The sequence below is a fragment of the Girardinichthys multiradiatus genome, chromosome 19 (assembly GCF_021462225.1).
Source record: "Girardinichthys multiradiatus isolate DD_20200921_A chromosome 19, DD_fGirMul_XY1, whole genome shotgun sequence".
NCBI lineage: Eukaryota > Metazoa > Chordata > Actinopteri > Cyprinodontiformes > Goodeidae > Girardinichthys > Girardinichthys multiradiatus.
In genome coordinates, this window is record NC_061811.1 from 7,387,606 (window position 1) to 7,400,408 (window position 12,803).

The 12,803-nt window shown below is 39.8% G+C and overlaps 1 long non-coding RNA gene across 1 annotated transcript; it reads left to right on the forward strand.

Annotated features, from left to right (window-relative positions):
- The first annotated feature begins 2,178 nt into the window (after positions 1–2,178).
- Positions 2,179–7,637, forward strand: LOC124855800. The gene is made up of 2 exons (XR_007035156.1): positions 2,179–2,442; positions 6,583–7,637. It is a non-coding gene; the product is annotated as an uncharacterized LOC124855800 (long non-coding RNA).
- Positions 7,638–12,803: the final 5,166 nt, after the last annotated feature.

The window sequence follows — 12,803 nt, forward strand, 5'->3', positions numbered from 1 at the left end:
CAAACTCCATAAAAATCCCTAGAGATCACCTTTCACTGGCCACACCCTGGTTTAAACAGTTTCAGTCTTTCTTGAAGCTGCATTTTCTTTTCCGAGACTTACTCTCCATTACATTCTAACGTCCACTGATGTGAGCTATACAAGATAATCCTTTTCTTGTTCTATTTTATTTTCCTAGCATCATGGCACACAGGTTGGTCATGACTTGGCATGCTGCTGCGTATTTTGATTGACAGCTGAAGCGGCTCTGTGATGATGACTGCAGCTCTGTTTTCTTTACATTTCAGAAAAGCTCCAGTCGAATAGTTTTTTGACTTATCAGATTTTGACCCAGTCAAATGCCAGACATTGTTTCTGTTGGAGGGAGAAATGCGGCACAGTTCAACACAATTCGGGACATCTGGTCACCGTACTTGGTTCTAACTCTACAAGGCAAATGATTTGCTGTCTAAGCTAATTTACAATATTTGTCCCTATGCTTTTGATGCTTCACTGGCTCCATTTCTCTTTCTCAGAACTCAGCTTCTTCCAAAACTGGCACCTTCCAAGGGAGGAGTTGTCACAAGAGCCTGATCAGCCAATCAAAAGAGAATGTAGGGAAATGTGTATGTGGCCTGTTGCACTCGTCTGTCAATGAGAAAATTGGACTCTACATTTTCTATTAGGTCTTTTGCCCTAGTGAGTTCCAGAATACAAACAATCCATCACTGCAGATACAATATTCTTTCCAGGTATGGGCTGTTTCATATTTAAGGTTTAAAACATATAATCATTCTATTGAAAGAAAGTATTCGGTCCCCTTGAACTTTTCAACCTTTTGCCACATTTCAGGCTTCAAACATAAAGATATAAAATTCAAATTTTTTGTGAAGAATCAACTAGTGGGACACAATCGTGAAGTGGAAGGAAATTTATTGGATGTGTCAAACTTTATTAACAAATAAAAACTGAAAAGTGGGGCGTGTAATATTATTCGGCCCCTTTACTTTCAGTGCAGCAAACTCACTCCAGAAGTTCAGTGAGGATCTCTGAATGATCCAATGTTGTCCCAAATGACTGATGATGATAAATAGAATCCACCTGTGTGTAATCAAGTCTCCGTATAAATGCACCTGCTCTGTGATAGTCTCAGGGTTCTGTTCAAAGCACAGAGAGCATAATGAAAACCAAGGAACCCACCAGGCAGGTCCAAGATACTGTTGTGGAGAGGTTTAAAGCCGGATTTGGATACAAAAAGATTTCCCAAGCTTTAAACATCCCAAGGAGCACTGTGCAAGCAATCATATTGAAATGGAAGGAGTATCAGACCACTGCAAATCTACCAAGACCCGGCCGTCCCTCTAAACTTTCATCTCGAACAAGGAGAAGACTGATCAGAGATGCAGCCAAGAGGCCCATGATCACTCTGGATGAACTGCAGAGATCTACAGCTGAGGTGGGAGAGTCTGTCCATAGGACAACAATCAGTCCACTTCACGAGTCATGTGTCTATTTAAATTTAACTAATCACAAATTATTTTGAAAACATTTTTAAAATTCTAAATCAGAAAAATAGTATTGCTTGTATAACAGTCAAGAGACAGATAGTTTGGCTGTTATTTACAAGCATTCAGACAGGTCTTCTTCTTGTAAAGGTAACACTTCAGTATAAAAAAACTTTGGCATTTTGAAGCCTCGGCACTCCATCAACGTTGAACAAGAGGATGTTTCGGGTAAAACTAAGGCTCAAGAAAGGGCAGATTTAAAGGCCTTGAAGGAAGGCCATTAAATGAGGTGAAAGGGAAGATGTGGTGTGTTCATGAACACTGTAATACCCATAACCTGCAAGAGCCACAGTATTACTAACAAGAAATAAAACTTGGTATAAAAATGCCTGGCCAAGGGACACATCTTTTGACTGTTACTACCTTAGAAAGCTTTAGTTTTAGCATTAGATGAGCTCCCCGAGGCATTGGGTCTGCTATCTGGTGATACGCCATAGTGCTAAAAAAAAAAATCAGCAGAGCACCACATAATTGAGAAATGCGTCACTTTTCAACAGTGTGTATTTCAGGACGATGAGCACCGTGCTGAGGAATTTACCACAAGGGTGAGTGTATAAATCTTATTTGTCACTGCTGGCTGTTAACTCCTACAGCATGAGGAGCCATATTGAAGCCCCCATCGTTCACTATTTTTTCCTTTTTCCTTTTCCTCACCATCAGTTATGGATGGAAAAAGATGACCAAGAGATTGCCCCACTGTCGGACAAATGGCAGGATGGGATCACTCTTTGGACTACCCACCGGCAAAATGCTGCCACTGGAGAAACAGACGTGAACAAATCTGCGCCCGCTGCTCCAATTTACTGAGCTTGCTCATCTCATAGAGACTGTAGTCATCTCAGAGGGAGGGGGACAGAGTATCACTTGCTGTACGCGGCTACATGACCATGGGTCAAGGGTAAGAAGACATCTAATTCCAATCACCTATCACCCTAATTTGTTATTTTACTAAAGTGGTTATCCTTCAGACAGGCAACCAGCACAGTACGGGTATTGCTGCATAATTCAGACCATTAGGTGGTAATATTGTAAAATCTGCTTTACACAAGTCTGTCACTGTTATACTAAATATCCAACTCTACTGATTTAGTGAAAAAAAAAGACAAACCATGACACTACGCTGCAGTGGGCTCTGGCTTTTTAGCATAAGCTTCAAAAGCTCCTCTAGGGAGTTGGAGTAATACTACATTTTAAAATAAAACCTGGGTAAAGGAGTGATGGAAAGTGGGGGCTTATTGTAAGATTTAAATGCTGCACTTCATTCTCTGTGATACACTGTTGGTAATTTATTGCCACAGCCATTACGGTTATTAGAAAACTCACTCAGGAAGACAAATGGCAGCCTGGCTGGTCGTTGGTCTTCCATCAGGGCTGACAGGGGAGACGTGGTACTCTTTGCTATTGACATTTCCAAACCTAAAGCCAAGCTCTTCTAGATCTATTGCAATTCAAAACCCAATCTAATGAGCTAAATCACCCCTACACTAAGAATACGGCCTGTTTTCATTTCCTTTATCAAAGGAAGAGTAACCTGGTCAGCAACATACTACAGCTTTAAGAGACAGCTATTTCATACAGAGATTTGGCTCTCTGCAGACTGATAGATTAAAATGAATCTTGCCATAAATACTTTCTATCACAAAGGACCATTAAGAGAGAATGTTAGGAGCGTCTAAATGGAGGCCATTACTTTTGTATGACTTAGAGAGGAAAGGAGGTGAAGAGGAAAGACAAAAGCTCTGTGTGCAGTGTACTTTTTCAAATTTAACATTTCTGAGGCCCCTGAGTCATATTTCTCTCCGTGGCCAAGAAAGAATGACAAATGAATCCAGTTGTTTTGTAGCAATTCAATGTGAAAGGTGGCATGGCTATCAGTGATGGCTTTGGCACCACCAAACACTGTATTCTGTGGACAAAAGAAGAGCTTAAAAACAAAGCTTGAGAGAAAACAACACAAGTTAATTTTTTTTTCAGAAAGGTTGCAGGTCATTTCAACCCATTTCAGCCATTTTATTGTTTTGGTCGATTTGTACTTGAAGTTTGTAGCCATCAGCAACTGGACATTTGGTACCAATCATGTGACAATATGTACACTACAATTTGTTCCTGCTTTGACAATTGATAGTTTAAAATAATTTTCTATGCAATCTACTGGCAGGAGGTCACTCTGAGTTATTATAGTTTGACCCAGCCTTTTAATCCCTTACATTTAGGGACAGTCATCTGATCAACAATCAAAGGAAAGGAAGTGTAATATAGAATTTTTAGAAATTTTCAAACAATTGAATAACATTAAATACCAAAAGAAAAAAGCTGTTAAACAATGGTTAGCTACATAGGTGCAAAATGGTTTGTTTACAAGTACGAACTGGAAGTAGAGGGAGAAGAAATGGCAGCACGTAGGTGCCAATTGGAAAAGGGGAAAATTCTCATATCCTAAATGGGTGTTTGTCTTCACACCCCTTCACCATTTTGTACTTTTAATCACTTTATATCCATTTTGTTTTGGCATGAACATAAGGTGAAATGACACGTCACACTTACTGACTACAACCTACTCGACATTACTGTAAGCAAATGTGGTCAAGTGGCTCCAACCCTAACCCTGATACCTATCAACAGGAGGCAACATCTGCAGAGGGTTTTATATGTGAGATTTGGGCAATTCAGAAAGTGAAGCTCAGTTAACTTTTTAATCATTTTCTAATTTATTTAGATTAACCTGTGTATGTACAACTCATGAATAAACAAACAATGAGTTTGTGCCTTTAATGGCAGGACATAACAGTGCCAAAGGAATATTTTTCATTTCATACAACACTGAAGCTTTAGTGGTCACAAACACAAATTTACTTTATTCTCCTCTTTACAAGGCAGTTGAAAATAAACATAGGACAACACGTTGTGATCCATGTGTTCTCCCTCCGAGTCTCTTATTGGAGATATGTATTGGTTTAGTGAAGGCCAGGGTTCAGGGCAGACTAAGGTTAACTGCCATACCCTGACAGCGCAGATGAGAAAGTGATGTGCACAGTGGGAGGTCACTGCGTGTCAGTCTGCCACCTAACACAGGCTCATTGGGAACCAGGCATGCACCATTTAATTTCACAAGGTGTCCACCTCATGCATGTTTCACATGCACACACAAACACACGTGCCAAGGCCATTGGTCCTGTATGGCCTTGCAAGGCTCCCTACCTCATGTAGCCTCTCTTGGAAGCTAAAGTCATTCTGCCTCATTAAGGTAATTGAGACCTGCCCTATAGAGACTGAAGAGCAGCTAACTGCTGCCCGGTCTCACTTTAGACGACCACTTACTCAAGCTCTAACATATGCGTCCTTCATTCACTTTCTGTTTAATAACTCCAGTCTTCCTTCTTGTTACACTTTTCGTTCACTTTGGTGTTTTTTCTTTTTTTGGTCCTTGTCAAGTCACAATATTGTGAGGAGTCGGCTAATTGTCGATGAGAAAATTATCCCTTTGATTTCCATTTTAAGACCTAAGTCCCCTGATGTTGAGAAACTCTCTGGTCTGAGGCAGCGTGAATGGGTGACAGCATGGAAAAAAAAAAAAAATGCTGATGTTTGAAGGTTGGGAAGGAAAAAAGGAGGGGCTCACAATGAGCGAGGGAGGAGAGGAAAATTCACCACCTCAGCAATTCTGGGGGCCACACCGCTCTGCGCTGACAAAGACACCCAGATTGCGGCCAGAGGTTTTCTTAGCGAGGCGAGGTGTGCCGGAGCACCCATAATGTAAGAAGTCAGATTTAGCAATACTGCTGGGTCAGGTCAAACCCAGATTGAAGCTGGAGTCAAGGCGGATTCCACCCTGCTTGCCTCCTCTATTACTCATCCAGCTCAAATTACCAGAGCGTCCTTCTTGCATTCAGAGATATAGACTAATGTCTCTTTGAGTGTGTTGGATGCCTACACATACACCAATCAACACAAAATTGACAGGAAAAATTTATTTTTGAAACATTAAGTAATTAAATAAAGTTCCAAATAAAGCTCCAGTCTAATATCTTTGGGTTCGGACTTAATCGTGACATCTGCATTGTTAGGCCGAATTTTCTTTTTCTTTTCTGCTACTAGACAGAGTTTAAATATTAACAATGAAGTCAAAATTTGATTTCAAGAATACAGAATAAAAAAAGACAAAATTTTGGGAATAAAGTGCATAATACCTTGAAAACAAAGCTGGAATACAGAAACTACTGTTCTATCCAAGCATGTTTGGTATGTGTCATGATAGCCTACGTGCTGACTACGGGTGTGCCTCCAGTGGATGTTTAAATAATAAATCAAAAAGAATCTTTTTCTTATTAAATCGTATAAAGTTACTTCCTTATTTACACAAGGCCTGATTATCGCCGATCTTTGAGCCAGTGTTGGATTGGTTTAATTGTGACACTTTAATCTTCACATAGCAACTTTATTCTCATTTTTTCGACTTTATTGTAGAAATGATTTTTCAACTTTTTCCTTGTGATGCTGACTTTAATCTTCAAAATGTGTCCCTCAGTTTGTCATACTATTTACAAATATAAGCGCTTAGGTTTTTGCCCCACCATAGATTTATTTAGGTCTTGCTTATTGTGTCTCAGTTAAATATTTCCGATTAACAAACCAATTTAATTGTTGGACCTAAGAAAATACACAAAATGCAATTTTTAAATTATGATTTAATTTTACAAGGAAAAAACTATCAACTAGTTGTGCCACCTGTGGTGGCAACATCTGCCATATTTTTTTACATTACTGGGGAGGAAATTTGTCCCACTATACTTAGCATAATTGCTTAAATCCAGCCATATCGGAAGCTTTTTGAGCATGAATGGTCTGTTTAAGCTCATGCAATAGCATCTCAGGGAAGGAAATACTTTTGCACAGCTCTGTATCCACCCAACACAAAACATAAAAGGCCAAGCGTCTCACCAGAGAGGCCTCTCTGTTTAATTTTCCTATATTTTATTCTGTATTTCTTCCTTTTTTTTATCAAGATTCTCTTTTTATTTTCATCTTTCTTTTTTTGCAGCTCCACTTATCCACCTTCCTCCCTTCCTTGACTCTTATCAGTGACAGGCTGGAAACAGAAGCAAGATAAGGAGATGTCCCGGCCAATACGAGGATCGCTGGTTCGAACACCCGGGCAGATTAATCATTGACATGTCCATCAGTTAACAATGGCTAATGTGCCACTCAAACTGGTAAATGGGAATGGAAACAACGGTGTAGATTTCTTCTCATAAAGCTTTACAGGTCCTGTAGCCTTAACAGCTAGATGGCACATATTCTGCTTCATACTGTTTGTCACTTGAAGTGTTGAAGGACAGATTAATGAAATGCAGCTGCCACTCCATACAACAGTAATTTGCTGTCACTCAAGTCACTCAGACCGATGCCTGGGCCACATTTACAAACATAGATGAACGATAAATCTGGCCTGCTTAATACCTCTTTAAAATAGATCCTTTAACAGCAATAAAAACCATCGCAGCACAACGTATTATGTTGCTTGAGGCTGTGTTTATGCATGGGATAATACAGTATTTACACACAAACTGTTTCTCAAAAACAAGGTTGTATTTTTCTTACTTTCAGTGACACCGATTTGTGTTTGGGTATAATGTAGCCAGCAGTTTAAAGTTCTGTAAATTACTGTAATGATCTGTTAAGACATTAAGATTAGATCATTCTGCACAGTTATGATTAGGATCAGAATATGGGTAAATCTATGCAGTCTTGATTGGGAATCCATGGAGTTGGAATGACAATGATAAACTTCATGCTCCAAAAACGGCTTCTTCTTTGCCACCCGTAACAAATACTTTCCCACTTTTTTGTGGGACTGATATCTTCTGTGAGCTGAAGTTGCAGCATTTTGTGTTCTTAAAGTCGGGCATTTTTTTTCTACACATTTCCAGATCTAATGCTATAACTTGTTGCTCAGTACTATAATTCTTAATTTACAATTAATAACAATATTTTTTTTTTTTTTTTGATATCAACTTGATTACAACTTGAACTTTTTCAAGGATGGACTGGTTATGCAATATAAATGAAACTGTAAATAAAACCTTTAATAATTTAGCACATATGTTGTTATTTAAAATTGGAGGGTTTCTTGGCATGGACCAGGCTTTTAACCATGCTCTGCAAATCCTGGCCTGCGTTATCCACTCCAAAACCAGTTTGGATATGTAAACAGTGTCCTGTTGAGACCCATTTGACCCAAACTGTCAGACATTGATGAAAGGAAATTGGTTAAGATGTTCAATAACAACACAGAAACTTATCATAAACTAGAAGACGATTAAAAACCATTGTCTCTCTTTACAGTGAAGCCAGTTTTACATCATCATGGACTAAGATGATGCTGATCAAGAAAGAAACACTGCTCAAAAATCAACATCTTTAAGCTGGAGTAACATCTGAAGCTGAACAAAGCAAATACCATCTGCAGAAAGTTTGATGGTCAGATCAAAGATTGAGGTGTTTCAGGTGCATGTTTGGAGAAATCAGAGCCTTTACAACCTAGGAATAGCGCACCAACTGTAAAGCATGGCAGTTCTGCTTTGATGCCAGGGGACGGACTAATGAAGAAGGATCACTACCTTCAAATTCTTCAACTTCACCTCAAAACAACAGCTAGATGGTGGAAACTTTGGCACAATACCAGTCCTTCTAGCAAGAGTTTTCAGATATTCCGCCAGAATCGTGCCACAAGCTTGTTGATGGCTACAAAATGTTGGAGTCAAAGCGAGATTTAATTAAATATTGCCAGGATTGTAAGTATTTGTTTGATTCTCTGTGAATAAGAGAAAATCAACAATATATTCAAACTTGTTTACCAAATTCTTGCTTTTAAAAAATATTAAAGTTGTATTTTATATTATCAGTCCACTTCAAAAAAGAAGCGTTCCAAACTATCATAAAACCCCGAAACGTCATTCATGCCAATGATGATGAGCGGATGCCAACTCCGGACCTGAAGGGTTTTACACAATTTGGGAGCCCAAAAACCTACTTTTTGCAAAATGCCAGAACAGATAAGCAAAGAGCCATCCTAGTTCTGAATTCTCCAATCTGTATAAGATTTTAATTTTGAATTTATTGAGCCTTAAAGAGGGAACACAAGACTAGACTATTGAGCGTAAATTAATCACAAGAATCTCCCACATGTGTTGATGAAGCAGTAAGAAAATAACTTGTTCTCAGCACTGAAGAGTGTGTCCCTTTGGGCTGCAACGTTTTTCGTTTTTCTTCCAGACAGCTCCCGCTGGCTCAATTAACTATTGATCAGATTTTTGGAACTGAATGTTAATAATTAACAAAAGCAGAGATAGCATTTGCAGCCTAGCAAACAACTTCAATACCAAGTCATCTATGTTTCTGATCAATAGGCTGGGGACGGCATGCACAGCAGCCACCAAGAGCACCTCTTCAAGGTGGCCATGGAAACAGAGAAAATAACATTTTTATCAGACATCGCAGCTGTTTGTTTTATTTTACCAGTGTGTGGAAAACCATCTCTTTTTGACATTCAAGTTATTATTGACTATCCAGTGTTTAAAACAAATAAAATCAGATGTATATTGTCGTGAAAAAAGTCCCCCACCATAAAGCTTTCTTCTGTGTTTATCACATTTAAGTGTTTCAAATGTAATAGTATACAAAGATGACCTAGGTAAACACAAAATACAGTTTTCAAATGACTATGTAATGTATTAATAGAAAACAAATTACCCAAACAAATCTGGCTCTAATTGCTCAACGTAATACCTGATTATGGGACCCTTGGTGGCAACAACTGCCTTCAAGTGATTGAGATAACAGCTAATGAGTCTTTCACATTACTGTGGATGAATTTTGACTTATTGTTCTTTGTAGAATTGTATAATTCATCCATATTGGGTTTTTTTAAACGCCAACTTTAATTTGTCAGAATTGTTTTAAAACTCTCAGAGGTGGACTTGCTGGTGTGCTTTGGATCATTGTCCTGCTGCATAACTGAAGTGTGATTGAGCTTTAGGTCACAAACAGATGGCTGGAAATTCTTCTTTAGGATTTTCTGTTTCAGAATTCGCAACTTTGTTATTGACAGCAAATCACCCAGATCCTGAAGTTGCAAAGCACCCCCAGATTCACATACCCCCACCATGTTTCACTGTCAGTATGTTGTTTTTGCTAAATGTTGTGTTTTGCACCACAAGTAGCAGGTGACTATAAGTACTGGACGCAGCTTTCTGGGCTTCAAGAGTCCATTGCTGTATCTTCCAACCTTCTCTGCACCAATTTCCTGTATTATTAATGTGAATAAAGACTACTACTTCCAATCTTAAAAAATAAAGTAAAATCTGGGTAGGACAGCTACTCATGGGAAGGTTCCCACTATACTTAATTTGTGGAAAATGTCCACAGTCCCAAAGCCCAAAGAAGAAAACGCCTTGTAACTCTTTCCTAAGTTATAGATATCAATTACTTTGTTTATCATCTGTTATTAAATGCTTGATGTGGTCATGATGTTTTCCTTTTTGTAATTGTTTAGTCTACTTCATTCAAACACAACTTGAAAAGTAGAAATAGCCTCAAAGTTCATGTGAGCAAAGATGAAAACTCTGTGGATAGAAAAGTGAGGAGCTCCTAAGGGAAGTGCTGCATGGCACTGTTAGGGGAATTGAAATAGTGCCTCCAGGTAGCCCTATTTGAATATGAATGTATGTCTTGATCCACATCAAGGGCATTGACAGGGGCACCTCTATCTACATGTACCTACAGTGGATGTAGTCATGTCTGTGTATCTGCTAGTGTGCACAGCGGATTGCTCTGTGCAGACATCATCCACCGCATTATTCCAAGGTACTTTGTACGGCACATTAATCACAGGGACCCTTGAGCACATCCAAGGATCCAAATATCCTGACCTTGAGGTTACAAGAAAGACATTAGTCCTGATCCATTCAAAGTACTGGAGACAGGGAGGGGAGCAGAGGGAGGAGACGGAAAAGCTTTCAAGGTAATGAAATTCTGCCATAATTTAAAGGAAAAGACTTGTGGGGACAAGCCTCGGCCAGAGTAAGACGGAAAAAAAATTAAATTGGATTTTTTTTTCTCCTTTATTTTAAATTAAGCATAAGTGCATGTGGGGGGTAGTTTTTCTTTCTCGTTTTTTTTCTAACAAAAGCATGATAACAGCATTAACTTTGAGAATGAATCGAATCATTTCCAAACCAATTAACCTTTGACAGAGTGGATGACTGGACAAGAATGAGAATGGCTTATAGTGGAAGGGAGAGATGAAGGTGGGTGGAAGAGAGCAGGCAGTGGTGGCAGACAGCATTTCACGAAGGCTCCCCTAAAAAGCCTTTTTCAGACCAACACACACACGGCCGAACTGTCGGTTTGTTGGTTGAACACAAAGCGCACCTGCTATACATCTGGTAAAGACAAACTGATAACTAGACACAAGAAACAGAGAATAGAAGCATCTAGCCTCTTGTGACTTTTCAGCCCAGCCTGACTGATAGTAGAAAGGGTCTGCAGTTAACCCCACTTATTATTTATGCTCTCACTCCTTTTCTCCCTATCTATTTCTATCCCTCACCCACTGGCTCACACACTGCTGCAGCTGGTCCATTAAGTTAATTAAAGGCTCCATTTTGAGCTGGAGCCCACTAGCAAATACGAGTGCCAATCAATAGATCTCTGGCTTATTCTCTGAGATGGAGGGGTGAAAGCGCGGGTGTCACATTCGGGGACATAATTTGTAGCTTTGGCAGACACACCGTGTACTTCTTTGTCTCGTCTTCTGTCTCTGTCTAATTTTGTAGTCACCCTCCATGTTCTAGCATCTCCTTCACCCTTTCCACTGTGATGTCATCTATCAATTCACTCTTCCCTCTTTACCCCCAACTGTCCTGGGCTTTCCCCATCTGTCAGAAAGCAATCACAGCCCCATGTTTTCCTAGAAGAGCATGGATGCATTTATTTCAGGAGCCATCTGCATGGGGGAGCCAGATCTGACGGGCTGCAGCTGGGGTTGAAGATGAATGAGGCTGAGGCAGAGCTGAGATACAGGGTGTCAGAAGGTTGTGAGAAGAATGAACCAAGGAAGAGAAGAAATCAGTGCCCAAGGATAACTGACAGGTGTTCTAAAGATCACAATATACAGCGCGTTAGTCAGTGAAGAAGCTGAGAAGCCCATGGAATCTCTAGAGGAACTGCAAAGATCCAGGGTAATACTTCACATCACCCTGAATGCAGCATCACTGTACTGACACATGATGGTAGCAGAATCATGGTGAAGGGATTCCTTTTTTCACCAGGTACTAGGAAGCTGGTCAGAGAAGGTTCCAACTGAGCTACAATACTATAAATACAGCCAGAGCCATAATTGAATGATTTTGATCAAAGGTGTCAAACTGCAGTCCTCGATGGTCGATTTTCTGCAACTTGTGTCTCAGTTACAGCGGAGTCTCAACTCAAGTCGCCATCTCTGGTGAAAACCTGTTATGATTTGCATGTATTTTGTGATGCCTGATAAAAATAAGTGAAAAGTTAAATGTTTTTCTTTGGGTAACTTACTAGATGTGTTCTTTCTTGTCAAAGACAATGAAAACTGTGCTTATTCAACAAAACACTGTAACTAATTCATGCTAAATGCCTTTGATTCTAAAGATCGTACCATGGTCACTTTCGATCAGACTAAAGGCAGCACTAAAGAAGTAAACAGTTTAATATTGATTTCCTCTAAAATCATCCTTCCAAATAGAAGCTTCTCCTATGATGCTCCATTTTCCACAAAATCATTTTTTTGCTATTATCTAATGCTAGAGAAGGAGAGGAAGGCCCACAGGCTGAACAACTATCATCAGCCTCATGTGGCGTTCGTGTGCTATGAATAATGGCCCAGGGTGGCAGGCGATGTAGCAGTTCAAGCTCCACAGACAAGCACTCTCCGTTGGATACCTGGACTCCAACAGTCCCTTCATTCCTGCAGTCACAATGGCAGCCTGGAAGTGGCGCCGCTCATTGGGCTTCCTCTCAGCAGTAATTCACCAATTCTCTCCCTCCAGGGAGGCAGCCTCTGCATGTCTTGATGGTTAGCCAGCGTTTTTTGTTGGAGGCTGTTTTCTCACCCCTCCCTCATCAACTCCCGTTTTCTCTTCTCATCTCTCATTTTCAGTGAGGATGCCTGCTGCTTTTTCCACTTCTCTAATCTAAACCCCCTCTCTCCCTCTTTTGTTTTCTCTGTTT